Source organism: Rattus norvegicus, chromosome 5, assembly GCF_021556685.1.
Source record: "Rattus norvegicus strain SHRSP/BbbUtx chromosome 5, alternate assembly SHRSP_T2T, whole genome shotgun sequence".
NCBI classification, from domain to species: domain Eukaryota; kingdom Metazoa; phylum Chordata; class Mammalia; order Rodentia; family Muridae; genus Rattus; species Rattus norvegicus.
In genome coordinates, this window is record NC_141538.1 from 117,421,455 (window position 1) to 117,444,694 (window position 23,240).

Consider the following 23,240-nt stretch of genomic DNA (forward strand, 5'->3'; position numbering starts at 1 on the left):
AAAAACCTTTTGGGCATTTCTCACATTTCATTGGCCGAAGAAGTCACATGTTCACCTTTGATCTCCCAGTGATAGGAAATCATGGTATTCTCAGCTGCAGAAATGCGGGTAGAAAGAGGATTATTGTGAAGAACTCTGATCTTGCCAAAAGATTCGACTTAGAAATATGAGTTTCAGTCCCTTCATTTGACCAAGGAAGCCACAGAGATACTAAGTGAATCTACAAAATCCCATGTGTCATTAGTACACAGGATTAACATGAATTCCCGACTGGCAATTCACTTCCCAAAGACTTCAAGCTTTACCTACGCCTCCTAACACACATTTCTCCCTTCTCCCAGTCATGTTTTCAGAAGGATTTCAAAATTACATTTTTTTCTCTCTTAAGACTAATTTAATGTTTGTGATTTATTCAGGGGCAAATGTAAATAAGATGTTTTTAACCCCACTTAGAAACAGTCCACATTCATGATTTATTACAACTTTCTTTCTGTGGTAAATTAAATTCATTTCTTAGGAAATGACTCATGGCTAATCAGAGTTAGGAAAAAAATCATTATATTGTCCTCTTATAAAATGAGTGTAAATAACTTTTAAGGCAATTTTTCTAAAATCAAAAAAGCATGTAATAGTTTCCAATTCAGCAGCATTATGTAAAACAGCCAACCATGGGAGCAGTAAATCCAGATGCTGGCCTATTGTTACATGAAGCAAGGCAGGAAAGCAGGCTTCTCCTTTATTAAGCCAAGCTCTATCAGCTGGCTTTCTTTGTGGAAATACTCTATTTTGGAGGGTTAAAGCACCATTAAAAAAATTCCTAGGCTAAAACCTGTTGTACACCCCCTCCACCACTGGAGATGTATAAAACCATTACATTTAAGTATCATAATGGCTAGCATATGCTATTTCTTAGAAATGACACCACCATCTGGCTTAAGGTCTACTGATGGTTTCATATATTACTCGACTTTTGTTTGGGTAGCGAGAAGCCAATTTGTTCTGACTTTAACCACCCTGTTGTGCTAATGAAAAATAATAAAAGGTTGCACTTATGCTTGACCTTCTTGCTGGAGATCGCATATGACTTTATTAATAAATGATGTAATTATTGAAGTAGCAGGAATGTAGAAGATAAGCCAGCCAGCGGTGAGGATGTGAGCTGTGGCCCTCTAGCCATCTTCTAGTAGCCAAGTAGATCATAAGGTTTCGCTGGTTACTCTGTGGAAGCACTGTGTTGTATTGGAAAACCCACCTGCCTTGTGTTCAGATCTTGACTCCAATTTCCTGACTGTGTTGCCGAATCTCTCACAGAATCAGTGTCTTCAACCACAAAATGTGCATAAATTTTACCTGTGGTACATTTACTAAAAAGCTTAAAGGAAAATGAATGTACATTCTCTAGTAATTTTTTTCCATGAGAAAATCTATTGCACTTTTATGCAGTAACAGATTAAAGTTATTATTAGTATTTTTCTTTTTCTGGTGTCTTTGTGTCATTTGATTTATATATAAATAGACAAGCAAAAGAAGAGACTGGAAGCAAGAATTGTATGGGATATAGAAGACAGAAAAATCTTATGATGTGTCTCTTTCTGAGTTTGGTAAGCTCCCTAACCACTGAAGATAACTCTTGTGTATTATCTCAGAGTGTTTGTCTTATGTTCCTAGTAAGGTAACTTAGTTGCTGTCTTAATTGCTATGATCTTTTAATAATCTGAGTTGGGGGCAGTACAGGTTGTGACAATGAATGCAGAAGAATGGTAGAAAGGGGCCTCTCACCTGCCTGCTTCTCCCAGACCCGTTGCTACTGCCTCACAGGCAGCAAATCCTCTGGGCCAATCCATCTGACTGGCTGTGCAGGGGATGGGGCAGCCTGGATAATTGATGGGCTCAATCTGACCAGGCACAGGTGGCAGGGAGACGGCATACAGCAGCTTCTCGGGTTTGCCAGTGCCATCTGTTGCCATAAGAACATCTGTCATCAAGGTCACCCTGTCACCCTCAGTTAAACTTACAGGTTTGGTGAGTAGGATAATGTCACCCAAGAAGTGGTATGGATGCTGGGACTGGGAATAAGAGAAAGAAAGACTGAGATAGAGGAGGACAATAGGAACTCTCTCTTTTTAAATTATAAAATGTGGTTAACATAAAAAAGCAAATAAGAAAAATATTTATGATTTAAAGGGGAAATTCCTCAAAAATTGTGGTGTCCAAAGATCATTATTTCTAATTTGTCTAGCTAAAACATTAAAGTATTAATAGACTAAGAACACATTGCCAGAGGCATGATACACGTTTGAAAGAGAAATCTGATATGCAGTTACAGTAGAATTCGTTTGTAAAGACAAACACTTCCCCATTTGCTAAGGAAAAAAAAATCTGATTCCTTTCTATAAGTACACTCAATTACAAAGCTTCCCTTTTCTACTCTGCTCTCCCTTCCTTCCTCTCTCCTTCCCTGCTCCCTCTCTGTGTGTCTCTATTTCGGTCTCTGTCTCTGCGTGGCTTCATGTGTGCCATGTGCATATCCGAGTGTGCACATGTGCGTGTGTTCACACACACATCCCTGTTCTCTGCGTGTACAGAGAAAGAACAGAATGGAAAGGGGATATCGCATTCATCAAAGCATTTAACTGGCATTTGAGCTTTGCTCTGCTGCCAGCGAGAATGACCCATTTGTTAATAAAGAACAATTAAGTTAATAGACTCAAATGAGCTGACAGACAAAGTACTATAATGAAGCAAATGCAATATTGGATTCTTAAGCAGCGACTATTGCATGTGGCTTGACTTCCAGCAGCAACGGTGCGCCTTTCCCTTCCCTTGTATATTGTTGATGCTTTTTAAAGCAATTTCATCCATTGGCAATGAAACATCACTCCCATCTGTTTGGAAAGTGTGAATTTACTTATTGGACCAATATTGCTGGCACTGTGGGTTTTCAGGGACTTAATGATTATTATTGGATGGTGAGATGAGAAGGGGAAGATAATCTACTGGATTTTATCAAATACACTCACATCTGTGCCATCTGAGCTGAGGGCAGTCGATGAAGACAATATGGTTTCTCAGCAGTAAAGAGGGTTGGGGCAGAGGGGGAGAAAGAAGCACATGGAACGTTGGTCTATTCGTTTCTGCGGTGATGTCACCATAAAGAAGGAAAGTGTGGTGCTCTAGGGGAGAAATGAAACCTTGGTCTGGGTGTGGTAACTACCAGCATCCCATCTGCCCTGAAGGCTGAGTCAGGGGGATTGCTTGACCCCAGGAGGTCAAGGCAAGCTGCAAAACGTGGCAAGACCTCATTTCAGAAAACAACTACACCAGACAAAACAAAACAAAACACCAAAATAAAGCAAAGCGCAAAAGAAATAATGACCACAGCAGATCTGGAGCTGTGATGGGTGGAGCTTTGGGCAAGCGGGAATCAGTGGGCTCTTTGACTCCATAGTTGCCTTTTTGATTAAAGAAAGAATGACTAACAGCAGCTAACTGTGGTCCTACCTCTACTTTTAGTCAAAGCATCCCAGAATGTGTCCCCCATCCTTTCTCTTTGCCATCATCCTAGCGTAGGCTTCTGCACCCAGAGATGTCAAACTTAATTCAAACAAAGAAGTCATAAACATCACCTTCGATGCTTGGGATTTAAAATTACGTAGTACCTTGCATTTGAGTCTATTTTACAAATGGAATATAGATTATCTCAATGCTTTCATTTCATACAGCTCAAAACCTAATTTTCTTAAAAGAAAAGCCTTATGGGTGCCCGTGCTTTAATCTTGTCAGCTTGGTCTCACTGTGGCCCTCTCCTGTATTGTGAGGCAATTAATAAACAACAGGCATGGAGACTCATTCAGGATCCGATGATTCTGACAGAGGCCACTCATCGAAATCTCAGTTGTTTTAAGCATAATTCATTTGATATGTGCTCCTTCCTCTGGTTTGTAACACTAAGCCCCTGACTCGTTTTCCTCACTTGATCCCAGTATGCTAGCTCAGTGCTCTCTTGCCATATTATATAGCTGTGGTCCCAAAGTTTGGAGGCTGTTTCTAATCCCTCCAAACATTTCCATTTCAACTTTGTGCCTTGTCAATAGGGAACATTAAAGAAGCTAGCATTTTGTTTGGAGCCCTGGCCTTAGCCTTGAACTCACTCAAAGCTGAGTGTCACTTAGTAGCTGAATGACCTTAAAGAAGATGCTTAATCTTCCCAAGCCTTGGGTTGCGTAAATGAGATTGAAAACAAAGACTTATGGGCTGACCTACAGCAAGTGGCAAATAAATAATAGAAATCAATATGATCAATTGTTAAACTATTATTGAAAATTCAATGTCATTATATTCTGTCTCTTAGGTCCAAATGTGCCTAACACCCGGCTTAATTCTGGGAATTCCATCCGTTTGATTTTTTCTTTAAATGTGAACTGGGCTAAGCTTGGTTCCCTAGACCTTTAAGCTAAATTAAATATGTATCTCTGTTCTCCATGTCTAGAAAATTTTGGATTGTGAGATCGTCTTTTCAGTGGTTCTTAGTATGCATTGTGAATAGGCGAGATTACAAAACAGCCGTGATCCTCAACAGAGCTGACGTCACTGCCTGGCTTATTTTAACAAACAGACCATTAGAAGTTGAACTTTGTAACAAATGCATTTGAGCACTGCTGGAGCTGATAGTCGCCAAGCTCCCACCCAGTGTTACTGCTCGGACTTCTGCAATATAGTAGGACATGTAACACTGCTTCATCATCACAAGAAGCATTAGGATTAAAATATAATTTATTCTACTTCTTGATGACTCGTTCGTTCTGCAAATAAGAGTTTTGAGGTACGAGGAAAAGAACTGCAGGCTACACTTGGCTCCTCTTCCCTTCAGCGAACAACCTTAGACTGTGTTACGTGTTTGAATGTTCCTGTTAATCAGATGTTCATCTGTCACCTTTCTTACCTCTTTTAATTTGCCGCTTCTGGTGTGCTGTCTGTCAAATAAGGAACTGAGTGTGTGCAAACCGAGACTAATAGCTGTGGGTGAGGATATCAAGATCTCACCCCAGTGAGACACCCACACCAATTTTGTCAATTGGCTGCTCAGTAATTTTATTAAGGGCTCTTTTTTTTTTCCTGGGATTTATACTCTGTTCTTTCTAAAAAGAATGGGCTGATGAATGGTTCATGAATGGGGATGAAAGAGCCTTGACTCTGATTTCTGGTATTGATAATTTCTATAGCATGAAAATCTCTCTAGGACTGATTGCGGGGTGCTTTTATCTAACACGTTTACATATGCACAATGCACTACACATACACATACTTACATATACATTCCCTATTTTGGCTAAGTAAATCATTAAGAGATGTTTCATATGTGTAAAGTGTATTTTGGTTTCAGTTTTCTTCTCTTCCAATTGCCCCACTTCAGTTTCATGATGAATTAAGTAACCTGAGTTGTTATACATGCCTGCCTATGTCAGTAGCTATGAAAACCAAATAAAAGACAAAATAAAATTAAGATTATTTTAATCGATGTCTGTTAATTGAAAGTACCATAATAGAATATTGGCTTTTGAATAATACACTAATGAATATCACCCATCCACATGATTTGAGCATCCATAAATGCAATGTCATATTGCAGAGGCTTCTAATGTAATTGAACTTAAGTAGGCCAGAGTCAGTCATTTGTACCTCTCTGCAATGATTATACTTAAAAAGTACTTCCCAGAAAAAAGAAAAAAAATAGTACTTGAAAGAAATGGCTAGCCCTTTCTGGAGAGGAGAAGACTTGTTCCAATGACCCATTGTGTACCATGGGGTTGGATAAATGTTAGGACAATAATAACTTTCTTATAACCAGATACAGATTAGTCTAAATTGATAACTTAGTCCCTTAAAAGGTGGTCCAGAAAAGCATGCTGGTTCTTCATGACACAAATCTCCTTAACCATGTTCCTGGATAATCTACAGGTATCAACTAAAAATTAGTAACAAAGTGTTAGATGGGATTCTATCCATGTACACAACAATCATTTTTAGTAGAATAAAGTATGTGTGTGAGTGTATGCATGTGCACACATGTGCATGTATATACTCTTATACACATATGCTGGTGTGAACCTTGCCAAGATAGTAGATTTCCTGCCTCAGATGAATATCCAAATAGAAGGGTCTGCAAAGTTTGAAAGGGAGGAATCACAGCTTCCTTTCTTCTCCCACTTGTTTCTACCCCTCTTGCAAACAGGTACAATCTGTTCCTGGTTGTCTCACTCTAGCTAGATTTTGACAACGATGCAGCAAGTTCAATTGTTGCAAACTGTACACATTTCTCTGCCTGTACCTAGAATAAGTGAAAAAAAGCTACATTCAGCTTCTTTTCAAAAGATCAGTCAGACTTCATTTACACCCACATACCTCACATTAGGGCCCCCAGCTCGACACCCTGAGCTACATCCTCCAACCAACTGGCAAGGTTAGCCTGAGTTTTTCAATCATCATCTTATACATGCAGACATATATATCCAGGATCAATGAAGTACCCAGATGATTATTTAGGATTAATGGATCATCTAGAGTGCCAGTTGGCATGATTTGAGTAAAAAAAGTGTAACAAATGCAGCTGTTTACTAATAAATAAAGCCTCAGCTGTAAGAGAAATAAATTAGATGCATTTAATTGGTAGGCTGAAATGCTCCCCTCTTTATTACAATGCAGCTTCTTGTTATTTTATGATGTCAGGGTAGATGGCGGACTGACAGAGTGTTTATGAATCACAGTTTGCAGATGGCACTCTTGTTTGTCAGCAGCTAGGAGCACAAGGACCATGGGGCCTCAATAACAGATTTTGCCAAAGACGACCCCTGAGAATTAGCTGTCTCCATTCCTCTTGTGCCAATCTCTCCTTGGCAGAACCCTACTTCACAAACCCACCTTCAATAAATTGCAGCTTTCTGGCAGGGGATCAAAGCGAGCTCACACCCATAAAGTGCCCTCCGATAGAGGTAATCTCTTTGTCACATCTTGTGCACAGTCCTTGCAGCTTCATGTTACAACTGTTATGGGAAAGACAACTAAGAATTGGGCAGGGTAGAAACTTCTACCAAACCACTTACTTGGCTCCCTACACAGCCCTCCTTGCAGCTGACAGGAGTGATTTCCCTGTCTCTCAGTGCAGCATAAGGTCTTTGCACTTCGGAGTCAGAGCTCCACTAACTACTGACAGTCTTGTCATAGTACAGCTGGGGGGTTGAGGGGGAGAACTCGCCCATCCCAAGAAGCCGAGACTTCACAGATTCCACACACTCTGCATTCCCTTGGTCACTAGGCACCTCTGAGGCTGGGAACAGCTCACAAGAGATACTCAGTCATAACTGTCAGCAGATTTGTATATTATTGTCACCAGTAACGCTCACAAGAGATTTACTCTAGAGGGCTGATTATTATAGAAATGGGAGAATCTTTTTTTTAAATGTATTTTTATAAATAAAAGTTAGCACGTTATTTCTCCTCTTCCTTTTCCTCCCTCTCACCCCTTCTATATATCCCCACAGCTCTCTCTCAAATTCAAAGCCTCTTTGCCTGTAATTGTTACAGCACACACACACACACATACACACACACACACACACACACACACACACACATGTATACATCATGTACACCCTGCTGAGCCCATTCAAGATCGCTTGCATGTAGATGAACTCATGGTTGAACACTTGGAATTAGGTAACATATTAGGGGACTCATTCTTGAGGATGACTACTTCTCTCAACAATCATTAGTTGTCTGTAGTACAAGAGAGAGAGAGAGAGAGAGAGAGAGAGAGAGAGAGAGAGAGAGAGAGAGAGAGAATGAATGGAAGAACAAAAGAATGAAAGAGAAAGAAAGAATTAATGATTTTATTCCTATGGATAAAAGAAAGTATCATTTGCACATATGATAGCAATAAGAATAACGATGTCAGCAGTAATAATATATCAGCAGTTGCTGTTTGAGTATTGAATATGAGGTTAGTTAAATCATTACCAAAGGCATAGAGAAGCTATGGTCATTTAAGTTATATCAGCATTCTCCCTTTTTCAGTCTTATTTCCTTTTCCTACTTTACAGCATTTAGTCACACAAGCCCTTACCATGCTCCAACGGTATCCAAGAAAAGTTCTGATATCACTGTTTTTTATTGTTCCAAATGCCCAGTGGCCTCTTTGGGTATCTGGTTTGAGCTACAATGGTCAAACTAGATTGGGAAAAGAAAGTATATAATCAAATATTAATTTTGTTTACTTAGTCTGATACTACAGTTAAAAACAGAAAAGTTTCAGATGGGAAAGGAAACAAGTTTAGGGTTTTTATTTTAGATGAAGCATACTTTTCGAAATGATACAAAAGATTAATTTTCAATAAGAGATAATTTCACAGGAGGTATATATCAATAAGTACTTGCCTAAATGTGAACAAAGTCCTGGTATGACTTTCAATGCTGAAAAAATTAAATGAGGGATAAGTCATCTATGCAGTATAAAATATGCATGTATTCTTCCAAAGATCAAACATAAGGCAAGGAGCTTGCTATCACCACTTTGACATTGTACTGGAATTTCTAACCAGCAAGAATAGGCAGTCCATGAATATATATGTAAGTGTAGATGTATATAGATGAGTTCAGATGTCAGGAAATGAGAAAGGGGCCAAGAGGGGAGGCAAACGAGGCTTTCAGGGAGAGCAGTAGAGAGAATAATAGAACATATGTGATATGAAAGTGAATTCAGGAATACTGAGGTAGTTGAGTTTAGGTATAGAAGAGGGTGGGAAGATACAGACAAATGGGAAGTAGGAGAGAAGCCTGCTATTTTGGATGTTAAAAGAAAACTAATTAAACATGAAATCCTTTGCCTCAAAGGAAGAGTTATCCAGCTATGTCCCAATTTAAGAAAACCTTAAGGGGAAAATATGTATGCAAGTGCATAGTCAATGACTAAATAAAGCTGAAGGAAAGGCAATAACTATTTATTCATATACAAGATGCTCCTGCAGGTGTTAGATCAAAAACTAAGAAATGATTTCAGTACCATCAGAGGACATAAGCCCAATACAAGAAAATGTCTTTCTGCTTTCTACCAAAGAATAACCTGAAAACTAGGTGACGACAGTTACATTCAAATTAAGGTCACAAAGAACCAAGCATTTAGGTCTACACTTATAGAAACTAAGTCTGTGTCAGACTTCCACATCATATCTATAATTGTTGGTAGATTGGCAAGTTCAAAATTACATAGATTAAATATGATTTGGACTATAATATAATTTCTATTGCTCTTATAGAATTTCAAGAAGCTGTATGCTGATTCTATAGTTTATATTAAAATGTAGGAATTGTGGAAATAATTATGGGAAACAGCAAAGCTAGAAGAGTTGCATTTCTAAGCCACAGTACTTTTTATGAAGCTGCAGTAATGAATAAGTAGAGTGTGGTAAGTAGAGTATGGTTAGAACCACGGAAGAAAAGAAGAGATTTTTAGAGTTCAGGACTATAGCTGCATTTACAAATAATGTGCTTTTTAACAAAATGATAAGGGAATCCTATAATTGTTTCAACAATGGTTCAGAATCTCTACAGGATAAAAAATAACACTTCAGAGCTTACTTCACACCGCGTGAGAAATTGCCTTTTAATAAAGCAAACTAAATGTAAAGGATGAAACCCTAATGCATCTAAAATTAAACATGGAAAAATGAAGTGCAATAACTGGGAGTTTCAATTTTTCTAAATTATTGAAATTGAACAAAAAGTGGTTTGATAAAATTCATCTAAAGATTCAGGGTAGTTATCTTCCACACCTGAGGTAAGTAGATTAGTGTCCTGACATGCCGGTAATGAAGGGAAAGATACATTGTCAAAGAGAAAGAACATTATCGTAAAGAAACCAGTCTTATTCACCAGACCTCCTGGATACGATACTTTTGCTAAAGACATTACACTGCACACTATGTGTGTGGGAAATCAAACTCCATCTGAGCTGTAACTGACCAACCTATCTTTTCCTTCCTTGTTTGTTTTTTCCTTCCTTGTTTCCTTGTTTCCTTTTTCCTTTTTTTTTTTTTTGGTTCTTTTTTTTCGGAGCTGGGGACCGAACCCAGGGCCTTGTCCTTTTTTTCTTTTATCTTCTCTCTCCTCCTCCTCTCTCTATCTCTCTATCTATCTATCTATCTATCTATCTATCTATCTATCTATCTATCTATCTATCTATCTCTTTCCCTCATATGAGGAAGTGTTTTGAAGATTGTTGTGGGATACAAGTCATCCATAGACTGACCTAGCTACAAATCCTACAAAAACCAGTTCTTTCATATACTATACCTACTGTGTAAAGGTAACACAGCTGTTGTTGGGAAAAACACCCACTCTCTAATTGCACTGAGTCCTGTTTTCATCAGAAGAGAGCCCAGGCCTTTTGGGGATAAAATTGGCTAACTCTTGCTTGGAGAATTCATAGACCAGGGTATGAGGGCATTTACTATCATTATTTAACTAAATTGAAATATCATCAAATGCCTTCTAAATAGCTGTTTATATTAATAGACAAAAGCTAACATCAGTCATAATCAGATAAATTTCTTGTTTTATTGAACAGCAGTAAATGCAAACTATTAGCCTCTAAAGATGCTGAGAATTATTGACGATTGATTGCCCAGCCCTGAACAAGCCATTTATCCACAGCCGCTAACACTCAGAGAACAGTGACTTAAAGGGGCAGGAACTATTTAACAGCTAGAAGATACTATAAGGAGATGTTCAATGGCATCTCTAGATGATTTCCTAGATGATAAAACCATAGCAATCAAAAGTCATGAGAGTACTAGGCCCTCACAAATCTGACTGGGTCATCAACCAACCACAGAGGAAGGTGATCATGGAAGTGACCATGAGGCCTACCCTTTTCTGTTGAAATGTTGGCTATTTGAAGATCCTGGAAGAGTTCAGAAATTGCCTTCTGTTGCGTATCCAGTGCTATGTCCATTGGGGAAAGGATAGCTCCAAACTCGTGGTCACATAGGTCCTGGTTAAGTGCAGTGGTTCACAAAACAAAGTGAACAGTTATAGCTGTGAGAAAGCAGTTTGTAGAGGAGAATTGGAAAGAAAAGAGCTATAGAATGAAGGGAGAGGGCAAAGTATAATAATGTTCAGTAAGCATATACATTTCTGAAACTGTCAAAAAAACAAACTTAATACAAAACACCGAGGCTAAGTTTCAGGCTAGAAGAAAATGTGGAAAGCCATATTGTGACAAAGGCAACATATTCAGAATAAAAAGAAACTCCTACATCGTCACAATCAAAGACTGTCAATTATTGTGCTAATTATAATTAATAACTCAAATTGATAAAAATATAAAGTATTTTATTTATATATTATACAAAGATAGCGATAGGTAGCCAAGAGGTACATGTAAGGTATGCAAATCACTTGTTAGATAGGAAATGCAATTGAATGGGAAATGGTATATGCACACACATGTAAAATGGCCAATATTTAAACAAACTGCAAACTCAGGTTTTGTCAAAGATTGAGAAAAAGTTTTATGAATTGAGAGTGTAAAAGAGTATTACTACATTGGGAAGATCGTTTGGTAGCTTTTATTTATGTGCATTTGATATATGAGTGTGTGTATGTATGTGTGGGAGTGTAATCAGATGTATGGGTGTATGTGCATGTGCACATGTGTTTGTGTGTGTGCAAGTGCATGCTAGTTCAGGTGCCTCTGGAGACCAGAGGTTGGCATCAAATATCATTTTCCTTTGTCAGTATTCATCTTGTTTTTGAAGACAGATCTCTCACTAAATTTGACTAGACTGCTTGAAGAGACTAACTGGCCAACAAGCCTCCAGGGTCTGTTTGTTTCTATCACTATTCTATGTTATCATTAGGGTTTATAGCTTTTTTCTACCCCAGCATGGATTTATACTACATGTATAGGGGTATTTTTAGCTGGATATTTTATATATTTAGATTTCAAATTTTATTCTCTTTCCTGTTCCACCCTTCCCCCCAACCCCTCCTCTACCTCTATAAGGATGCTCTCCTTCCCATCCACCCACTGCAACCTCAACACCCTGGCATCCCCCTACACTGGGGAAACAAGCCTTCACAGGATCAAGGGCCTCTCCTCCTATTGATTCCAGACAATACCATCCTCTGCTACATATGCAGTTGAAGCCATGGGTCCCTCCATGTGTACTCTTCGGTTGGTGGTTTAGTCCCTGGGAGCTCTGGGGTTGGTGGGGAGAGGGTCTGGTTGGTTGATATTGTTGTGGATTGCAAACCCCTTTGGCTCCTTCATTCCTTTCTCTAACTCCTCCACAGGAGTCCCTGTACTCAGTCTCATGGTTCACTGCACGCATCCTCATCTGTATCAGTAAGGCTGTGGCAGAGCCTCTCAGGAGACACCCATATCAGGCTCCTGTCAGCAAGCACTTCTTGGCATCAGCAATAGTGACTGGGTTTGGTGGCTGCATATGGGATGGAATTCCAGGTGGGGCAGTCTCTGGATGGCGTTTCCTTCAGTCTCTGTTCCACTATTTTTCCCTGTATCTCCTCTCATGAGTATTTTGTTTCTCCCTCTAGGAGGACTGAAGCATCCACATTTTGGTCTTGCTTCTTTTTGAGCTTCACATGGTCTATCAATTGTTTCTTAAGAATTCTGAGTTTTGGAGCTAATATCCACTTATCAGTGAGTGTATACCATGTGTGGTTTTTTTTTTTGTGTGTGTGTGTGTGTGTGTGTGACAAGGTTACCTCACTAAGTATTTTCTAATTCTATTCATTTGCCTAGGAATTTCATGAGTCATTGTTTTTAATAGCTGAGTAGTACTCCATTGTGCAAATGTATCATATTTTCTGTATCCAATCCTCTGTTGAGAGATATCTTGGTTCTCTGCAGCTTCTGGCTATTATAAATAAGGCTGCTATGAACATAGTGGAGCAGTATTCTTGTTATATGTTGGAGCATCTTTTGGGTGATGACTCAGCCATCAAACACTAGGCTCACAACCAAAAACATGTACAGGTTTTCATATAGGTTCTAGGGATCAACTGAACTCGGTTCCTCAAGGTGGCCCATCCAGTTAAAAAATACTACCTACCATTGGTCCAATAGTTCTAGTAGATTTTAATATAGGCATTGTGAACACAAGTGTTTTGTCTACTTTCGTTTTGTATTATCTCAGTACTAGAACTATGCTAAGTACCTTCAGTGAGCTAAACAAGTCAATTAAAATTGTGGTCTATTCATATACTGCCATATTGCACATTTATTAATAAAGGATTTATTTAACAATGGAAGGTGCACAATATTCAGTATTTTATATTCACATTTAAAATACATCTTTTTCATCTTTGTGATCTCCAAAGTCTTAGTTGAATCTAACATTTACTCAAAAGAAAATGAGAGAAAGAGAAAGTCAAAAAAATTCAGGACCTCATTTAAATAGTATTTGAATTAGATATGGGTGACATACAAGAAAGGATTCATTTAATACTAATTGCTTAGAAATACCAAACATTTTATGTACTTCTAGAGTACATCAATGAAGTCAGCATCTACATTCATAGAAGTAGAAATAAGAAAGAAGGAAGGAACTGCAGATTCTAAGTGTGTTTGAAACCATAAATGCTGATAACTATTGTCTAATCTTTTGCTTGAGATGCCCCTTCCCACCCTACCCCTATCCCTAGGTTTACTGAACAAATCTTGCTTCTGCAGCCTTATAAGCTGTATGAAGGGTTCCAACAGTACCTGTTAGCTGTGTTCTTATGGCTTTAAAAGGAACACCAGCTCATGGATTCTCCTTTAGAGCTAAATAAATGCCTATAGCCCTGCTTTAAGTCTAATACCAGTTCTACCATAAAAATGGCTCTATGTCTAGAATGCTACCTCTCCATGGTTTGTCCACGTTGAATGCTTATGTATGGTCTGACACTGTATGAACACTGCCAAAACACACTGCCTATACTCCCTAGAAGGGTAACTGCCACAGACTGTATTGTACCTGGCTCCATTCAAGAGCCTCAAAGGACCTGTGCTGCACTGGGTTACACAGACCTGCATTGGAGAACCAACAATGCTGAACTGGGAGATAGGTTTAGCTCCATAAAGTAGTGCTTTTCAAGCCTTAGGAGGTTTTAGCTATATTTATTTTGTCCCTAATACCATTGTCCTCTAGGCCTGTGATAGACAGCAGCACCAGATTTCTGAAATTCTTCAGGATTAACAACTTAGAATCTTGATGATGATACTCGGCTGATCCCAATAATATTGTTTAAAGCTTTATCTTGACCAAAATTATGTTTTCTTTCTGAACATTGATTCTTGTTTTATACAATACGGATGGGTATGAAGTAAATTTTACAAATCTTTACACTAAAATCTTTTTTGATTAAGCAATCAAATCTTTAGCTAGTCATGACGACGCACAAGGGAATTTCAACAATAGGGAAATTTGACATGGGGATTATAAATTTGTACACCATAGGACTTTCTTAAAACAATGAAACGAAACAAAGTATGATCTTTAAATTTTTTCTCTCCTGTGTTTTATGGCACAAGGTACAAATCATATGGGGATGGAACTTTAGCTAAGAAAATACTTCCTTCAGATGAAACAGAAGCTACGCCCACAAGACACTTTATTAATTAATGATGGATGTGTGAGGCCTCAGCCAATGGTGGATGGTATCTCTCTGAGATGATGGTCCTGGATGCTATAAAAAAAGCCTGAGCAAGTCACAGAGAGCAAGCTGGGAAGAATTATTCCTACGTGGCTTCTGTATCAGCTCCTGCCTTCATGGTTCTGCCCCTTTTGAGTTCCCGTCCTGACTTTCTTTGATGATGAATAGAGATAGGGAAGTTTAACCAAATAAACTGTATCCCCCCTCATGATGGTTTTGTTTCATCACAATAGTAACCCTAAGTAAGACATGATTCAAAACTTTGCTCAGATATTCCTCAGACAAGTATTTTAGTTCATCATTCATAAGACACTTGCAGCAAGAATATGGGCTATGAGCATAATTCAACTGAGTTCTTCGATGTTGACTACAAGGGTCTTGTTTTCTCCGGTTTACAACAACATGTTTCTCATCTTCTTATGAGACTTCAGCAGAGTGAACCTGAATGCTACTATTTTCCAATCTTCTGCTCATGGCCACAGTCTGTATGGAGACTGAGCTCGCTGTGCACAATATTCACCAAGATGTTTCTTTCACAGAAATATGCCCTTCTTTTAGCGCACAACTTGATACACTTCAGCATCTACACACTGGCAGTTCCAAAGCCACATCTACATTTTCGCACCATTACAGGTGCATCCCTATCTTTCCGAATCATTTTCTTCCTGCTGTTTGGCAGCTGTAATAAAATACTGTGAACCAGATAGCAGGTGAGTGAGAGAGTCACTTCCTGTAGTATTATAGGTGGGAAAGTCCACAATCAATCTGCTCCCACAAAATGTCTAGTGATCCTTATTGCCCCACAGACAGTGCTACCCTGTATCGTCCTCACTTGGGGATTCCTGTTTTTCCTATAAGAATGCTCATTAACTAATCCCATTTACAAGGACTTTGTTTAGTGACTTCCCACAGGCACTTCCCAAAGGAACCATCACCTAATACCCTCATTTTTGCAATTTATTGCTTCGTCATTTAAAGTCAGAGGGAGGCTAAGCATAGATCATATACATAAGGATTTATTGCAATGTCCAATGAGTATTCAGTGATAGGTATCTCCTTTATTAGACTCAATTTCTAGATTATGACAAAATCCAACGACCTGTCCTATAAGCTACTGGAATGTTGAAACTGAACCTGAACAAAAGTAGGAAAGAGGAGAAAAGAACAGGCCAAAATCTGATAAACACATATAAACATTAAATTAAATTAAATTAAATTAAATAAATACAAGGAAAGTATTACACAAAACCAGAAGGGAATTTATAAGATTAAGTCTTCCTATCAGATTATACATGTATATATGTATGTATGTATGTATGTATGTATGTATGTATGTATGTATCTTTCTTTCTTTCTTTCTCTCTCTCTTTCTTTCTTTCTTTCTTTTTTCTTTCTTTCTTTCTTTCTTTCTCTCTTTCTCTCATCCCATCCATCCATCCATCCATCCAGGTAGATTTGATTAGTTGTATAATTAACACTAATGTGTTTTGTTTTATTTTGTTTTTCTGTTACTTTCTGATTTGTTCAGGAGAACTAATCCATATGATGAAGTTTCTTTCCCACCTCCTTCATGCAGCATTTTTGATATTACTGTTGGTACTCATACTAAGATAATTATTCCTTCTACAAAGAATGTATAGTCAGTTCATCTTTATCTTGCTCTATGCCTGCCTTAATAGTTGTGCTTGGAAGCAAATGTGGTACAGAAGATGAAGCAATCATTTCTCACCCATGAAGAAAATGATGTAAGGCTGAAATCACATTCTGGACATCTGAGGAAAACATGCAAATTTGTTCTCCATGTTGACACAGCCATGTGAACACTGTACTTTCCAACTTTCAGTTTCCTAAGTGTGAGAATGGGAAGCTCCTCGTCTCAGTAAGCTATTACACAGAAAAAAACAAAATCCCTACTGGCTAAAAGTGTTTCAGACCACAGTGAGTAAAATACTGTGCTTCATGCTATTAGTGTAGATGAAACCAGTGTGCTATTAGACCATGCTGCTTATGAATACACATACATTTATTTATCTATCACCTATATATCATTGTCTGTTCTCTTAAAGTAAATTCCATATTAGGGAAGCACATTAAAGTAGTCAGAAGATGAAGACTGACTTTGGAAGAAGAGATATGCCTACCTAGTGAATATTATAGCGCCTTCCCCTCTTGGCATCCATTGGCCCCACAATGGTACCCATTCTCTCAAACCACAGATCTTTCTGAGCCTTCCATTCCTATCACTGATCTCTATCACTTTCTGTCCCTCTCATGTTCCTGTCCTTCCCCGCCTCAAAATGCCACACAATTTCTAACAGTGGACCTTTCACAGTTTTAAATTTTTGCTGATTGACTCGTTAATTCAAAAGTCAATTTTTGTGCTAATGTTCAGTATTCCATCTTCTGCTCTCTTCTGCCATCCATTTATGTTGATTGATTAGGTCAGAAAGCCCAAGGTTTTCATTTAGTCCTTCTTAACACCCTTGTCATTTAAGTCCATTAGTATTTGAATAGTGGATTTTAAAATATTATATTAAATTTTATTGCTTTTTGACAAAGGCAGTTCAAGAATAATTTCTAAGTACCTTATGGAAACCATAAAAAGTCAGACAAAGGGCCCTTGGAGATCATGTGCTGTTATCTCTTACCTTACAGGTGAGAACACGGAGTGATGGGTCTATCATTGCACATCTCCTTAGGGCTGTAGATAAAAGCCAAGAATTTTCTCCTTACTCTCCAGTTGTTCAGGCCTTCTTACTTTTAGCACAGCTAGTCACCCTCACTCTTCTTCCTCTGTACATTAAGGGAGCACTATGGGCCCTTATCAGGAGGAGGTGGTCTAACAACATCCTACCTCCAGTGTATCTTTTTGTTATAAGCAGAACAGGGGGATGAATTATCTCTGTAGATTGTTAGTGAGGACCTGAAAAGCATAAGCATTCCTGACAAGAGCGTCTTAGCAGCACAGGTCTACTTTCCCCAAGCTGATGAACGACCAACCTCCACACACATGGTGGATTCTCATGTTTCTACTCTCTGTACTTAAAAAGGACAGGCAGAGCCACTGCCCTCTACATTGGAGTGTTTGGAAACGTAGCTCCTCCACGTGAAGTTTTGTATAGACAAGAAGCCTTCCTACTATCTTAACCTTTATTAACAATAATATGATATTGCAATTTAATCCACCATTTTTAAGCTAATCATGAAAGACAAAACACCTACAATGGAGAAGAATGGATGAACTGGATTGACCACTGGCTAATATCTGCCTCTGTTTTGGAAATCTGTTATGTTCATGGCACCAGGTCAGATAGAAATCTTACAGCACAGTACCAGCGAAAGAAGAATGCTGGCATACTCCCATAGACAGGACAAACGTGGCACACATTTTCCTACTGTAAATGCTTACATGAAAAGCTTCCTATACTAGCATTTTCTGAATGGGTACAAATATCTAGTGTGGCTATAATGTGATAGTAAAAGGCAAGAGGAAAAGTGTCACCACATGCATTCATTCCCATTTATTTTTATAACATTCTTCCTATTTTGTTCTTTGAAGATTTTGTAATTTAAATAATCTATTGGATAAAATATGTAAACTTACAGAGCAATTAGTATGCACATATTGAGTAATTCAAAATTTTTTATTCAATAGACTAAAAAATACAACAAAAATCTAGACACTAAGAGCTTAAGCTTCAAGTTATTTTCACTGTAATGTTTAGTCTATCGATGCCCAAGCTCCTATTTAACATTTTAGACCTATTTTTTGTGCTGTTTTTTCAGTGCATGTTTATTAAGTCTTTAGTCTACCAGATATAGGGAACAGATCAGAGAACACTATTAAGAGGGACAGCCCTGATGTTCATGAACTTGACTTCCATCTAGAGCTGACAAAACCCACTGACTCTCTATAAAGATGGACTTTGCCTACAGAAGAATGAGTTTGTTCTTTTTGGTCATAAATGATGTTATAGGGGTAGGAAAATGGCTCAAGGGGTAAGAGATGCTTGCTCTGAGTTCAAATTCCCAACATCCACCTAAAATCTGGGCATGACTATACTTTCCTATAACCTAGTACTGAAGGGACTCAGAGATGAGCAGATCCCAGAATTCTGCTGGCCAGCCAGCTCAGCAGGTGAGCTGGGTAAGCAAACCTTATCTCAAGGTAATAAAGAGCAGAGTGACAGAGAAGAACAATTAATGCCCTCATCTGGCTTTAGCAGGTACAGCCATAGGTATGGCTCAGGTGGGAGAAGCCATACATTCATTCATCACCCTTTTACCCCCTCCCTATAATGCAGTGACTTGATGTCTATGGAATGTGTCACCTTCTCATCCAAGTGCCCTTGCAGGAGTTAGTCTCACACCTACTCTCTCCTCCCATGTCTCATGGTCATCTTAAACTTGCCTAGAATCTTGCTCCAGTTTGCTTTGCTTTTCCAGTTTTATTGAAGCACTTACCACAAATGTGAAACTTCTCCCTTTGCTTCTTCGCCCTCCTGTGCCTATGTCTCTTTCTTGCTTCCTCATGGCAGCACATGGCTTGGAGCCACACATTCTATATTTCTGGGAGGTCAGACATATTTAGCTGTTGTTGTTGCTGTTGTTGTCGTCGTTGTTACTGTTGTTGTTCATGCCAAGAAATGTCTTCTTGGTATCTTTCTGTTAAGATGTTTCACCTGCTGCCACTTACCCTTTTGTTGGAAGTTGTTGAAGCACGCCATACTTCTTTCTCAGTTTCTAGTCCCTAGAGTTTCTGACAGTTGCAGAAAATAAGGAAGACCCACGGTTAAGAAAAATAATAGTTATAACCAATCCATGTAATCCACAGATCTTTTTGCTTGCTTGCTTGGTTAGAGAACCACACAGAAGATGGAAAGGGAGGACAGTAGGAGATTGAGAACTTGGAGGACAGCTGGAAAACAAGTTAACTAAGCAGGGATCACATGGGGTCCAAGAGACTGAAGTGGCAAAGATTATGCATATATATCCTGGCTATTAGTTTGTTGTTTTTGAGGGACTGCCAACGGTGCACATGTGTGCATCTCTGACTCCTTTCTCTGTTCTTGAGACTCTTCCTCTTGTTGGGTTGCCTTGTCCAGCCTCTGTGAGGGCTTTCCCTTTGATTTTGTTTTGCCCTGTTGGGCTCTTGTCTCTTAGAGGCCTGCTTTTTTTCTGAAGAGGAAACAGAGTGGGGTATATCTGGGGAAGGGAAGAAGTGGGAGGGAGCTAAGCAGAGTGAAGGGAGAGGAAATTGTGGTTAGGATTATTGTTTGAAGGAAGATCACATGCACTGGCTTCTGTCTGCCTTTAGCAATTTGTCTATGAAGCACTGTCTTCTCCTGCTATCCAACCACCTTCTGCCTTCATCAGAATCAATGTTGTTCTTGGGTAACAATAAATTCCTTCATACTCCCATGGCTTATAACATGACCAAAGACAAATGGGAACACAAATGGGATGTGGGTATCATATGCCATGTTTTCTTGCTGTGGAAAATGCACATCAAATTTTATGCTATGCCATTGGCAACTTCTGTGTCTGATTGGTTGTGATGGTTGCACATGAGTAACCTTCAACATTAACAAATGAGCATAGAGAGACAGAAAAAAAGTGTTGAAATGAACTTTCTAACTTTTTCTCCCTCTTGATAATTACATGCTTTTGTAATTACATGCTTTTGCTGATTGCTTGTTTTCTTTTTCTTCTTTTTCCTTTTGTCCTTTTCCTTGCCTTTGTGTGTGTGTGTGTGTGTGTGTGTGTGTGTGTGTGTGTGTGTGTTTGTGTGTGTGTGTGTGTGCGCGCACGTGTGTGTGTAAAATATGTCTTGATATATAACAAGACTTACCTGGAATTCATATTCCTCTTGGTTTAACCTCTCAAATGCTAGGCTAATAGATAAGTAAAACCATATACGTCTACTACATATATCTTTTCATTCAATCATTGTCTATATATTCATTTATTATTTTCCTATTGATGTAATTGCATGTTTATACAGGGAGCTTTGTGTGGTCTTTCAAGAAGTTATCCTCAATAGAAAGCTTACTGATGTGTGTCGGCAACCTACTTTTAATAAGGGCTCAACTTCTTCTCTAGCCTACCACCTAGCAGAGGTAGAGGGAAAGAATGTTAATAGGATATAGGGGAACTGTTCAGCAATAGTTCTTTGGAGGTGAGCTCGATCTTCTTGGGTAGCAGTTCATTCCTATAGCTAACACCAAACACAACTTAGCAGCTGCAGACCAGTCCTCTAGGTAGGCAGACAACAGGCGTAAACCAGCAGCTACAATCTAGGCCTTTCAGCAAACATTCAATCCTGAAGAAACCACCAGGCTAGCCAACCAGCCAGAGGTGAAGCCATAGAAGTGGCAAGCTGTGGCAGGAACCTCATGAAACTTGGGCAAGTTTCTCTCAATGGTAGAGTTATCACAAGGTGAGCTCAAAAACACCATGTAAGGCAAACCAATACATACTTGTCTTTAGTGAAGAATAGTGAGGAGGAGCAAACCAAACCAAAGCTCAGTATTTGTCTCCCACTGTCCATGGGGTCATATTTATACTCCTTCATCAAGTGTCCTTTCATGTGTTTACTATAGTCAAATATCATTTTACAGTGTCTGCTTCAGGAAAACATTCTTTAACTTGTAGGCTATAGCAAGATCCGTGTGCCCCAGCAAAACATCATTTGATATAACTAACTTTCCAAAGAACTAGAAGTTTCTATTTTGGATGTAGGTTATAGTTACAAGTCAAGGACTGGGAATCAGAAGTGGACCACCTAAAGGCTCTAAAAAGTAATATCATGAAATTCTCAGGTAAATGTATGGAGCTAGAAGAAAACCATCCTGAGTGAGGTAAAACAGATTTCCCTCCTCAAAAAGTAAAATCTTGTATATATTCTCTTTTGTGTATATTCCTCAAGCCTTTAATAGCCATGCTACATTCCATATAACTACAGAAATTAGATATAGAGCAAGGGGCTTGGGAAAAATCAGCCAAGGAAGGAGAAATAGGATATGAGGATGAATGGAATGGGAGAATTCAACAAGGAGGGAAAGGGAAGATGGGAGTTAGGAAAGAAAAGCACGGAGAGACAACTAACACTAAGGGATATATGAAAACCTAATACTCAACGGGGGACAGTACCCTAATTAGACATCCTTTACCACCAAGAGAAAATCCTAGTGTCAGGAGTAGTTATATCTGGTTGAGTTATTGGCCTAAGGGATCCCATGGAAGCTTTCAACAAACATATTATTTCCAAATCCATTGATTTCTCTTCACAAACTGATGATAAGGATTTTTTGTTGAAGATAACACTGACATATCATATTGACCATGGAGAGGTCAAGCTGGTATCTTTCTAGAGCCTTCACCCTTACTGACTAATGTTCATAATTCTGAAGGGTACTCTGCATGCAACCAGAGGAGAAAGGTAAGAATAACTCTGGATTTAAAATAGTGACCTGTCTGCATAATATGCTGATGAACAGTGGCCTAAGTATTATGGGAGTGATTAACCATTCTCTGATTAGATTTAAGCCCCACTCTATCTCATGGAACTCATGCATGACCCTGCTTTGGTGTCCAGGAACATGAGGCTAGATAGGTCATGGTCCTAGGGAGAAATCAAATACTATTGTTCCTCAAAAAGAACATAACAATAAAATGACCTCTAATGACTTTCTAATGTACTCATAGATCAGAATCTCTCTCGGCTATCATGAGAAAATGTTCCTCTTGCAGTAGATGGGATCTAAAATAGAAACTCAGTACTGGAAAATAGTGAGTGGGAGACTTCAGAACATTCAGTCCTACATGGATGCTTTCATCAAACTCCTTCACTTGGAGTTCAGGCAACTATGGAAAAGAAGAAGCAGAAAGATTGTAAATGCCACATAGAAGAGGACGAAACTCACAGAGACTATAGCAGTATACACAAGGCTTGCACAGGTTCAAGACAGATGAGGTCCTAGCACTGAGAGGGGAAAGTGGATACAGAGTCCCATCCTAACAAAGATGCTACATCCAACTGACAACCAGTTGCAAAAGAATTTAGTTTATTCCAATGGAGTCTCCTTGGGTATAAAACTTCACTTAAAAATCGGCTTCATGCCCAGCAGTCAATAGTCAACACAAAGCAAATGCAATAGTATTTTTGTAGTTCTTTGTCTTACATTGCTTTTTTTGAAAATTTTTTTTATTTTACTGGTCTTTTGATTTGATATTATAGTTTCCAGTTTTGTGTTTTAGGAGGTTCTGTTTTTGCTTTTTGTTTGTTTGTTTTCCATTTATGTATGTGTGTGCATGTTTTCTTTTTGTGTTTTTCATTCCTTTCATTTATTGCTATTATTATCATTATTATTAGTTTGAATTTTTGTTATAAGGAAAAAGAAAGCATTTAATTGGATGAGTGGAGATCTGAAGAGGATCCAAAGGGAGTTGTGGGAAGGAAACTGTGATCAGAATAAATTGTGTTAAAAAATAATTTTCAATGAAATGTGATAATAAAGTGAGAACGC

At 38.6% G+C, this 23,240-nt stretch overlaps 1 long non-coding RNA gene across 5 annotated transcripts in view; it reads right to left on the reverse strand.

Annotated features, from left to right (window-relative positions):
• LOC148005922 (uncharacterized) overlaps positions 1–23,240 on the reverse strand; it is a 173,483-nt gene that overhangs the window by 17,261 nt on the left and 132,982 nt on the right. For 2 of the 5 annotated variants that reach the window (XR_015620361.1, XR_015620362.1), the window contains 2 exons: positions 19,409–19,471; positions 17,361–17,413 (listed from right to left, as the gene is read on the reverse strand). This is a non-coding gene — a long non-coding RNA (uncharacterized LOC148005922). Of the gene's footprint in view, positions 1–16,121; positions 17,414–19,176; positions 19,472–23,240 lie in introns of those variants that run through there. The other 3 variants (XR_015620360.1, XR_015620363.1, XR_015620364.1) reach the window with 3 other exon arrangements.